Source organism: Myotis davidii, unplaced genomic scaffold, assembly GCF_000327345.1.
Source record: "Myotis davidii unplaced genomic scaffold, ASM32734v1 scaffold97, whole genome shotgun sequence".
NCBI lineage: Eukaryota > Metazoa > Chordata > Mammalia > Chiroptera > Vespertilionidae > Myotis > Myotis davidii.
This window is the reverse complement of record NW_006289392.1, coordinates 3,464,257-3,464,593: the sequence shown is the minus strand read 5'-3', so window position 1 is coordinate 3,464,593 and position 337 is coordinate 3,464,257.

Below are 337 nucleotides of genomic sequence, written 5' to 3'. Positions count from 1 at the left end.
TGCAGGCGAGGGGTTGGCTTCAGTGGGACACAGGACAGTGATGGCAGTCAGGCCCTCCACGGCTGCCTGAGAGAGAGAGGGGAGATGCCCGAGGGTGCCCAAAGGCAGGGTCTGAAGGTCCTGGGAGGGCACTCGGGCCCTTCCTTCACCTTGAACTTTGAGGTTCCCAGAAGGCCCTGCTGCACCAGACCTCCTGGGTGGGGCTCAGGATGTGAGTGTCCAGGAGGCCTGGGGTCATGCGCACAAATTCAGTTTTTCATTTTTTACTAGAGGCCCGGTGCATGAAATTTGTGCACTCGGGTGTGTGTGTGTGTGTGTGTGTGTGTGTGTGTGTGTT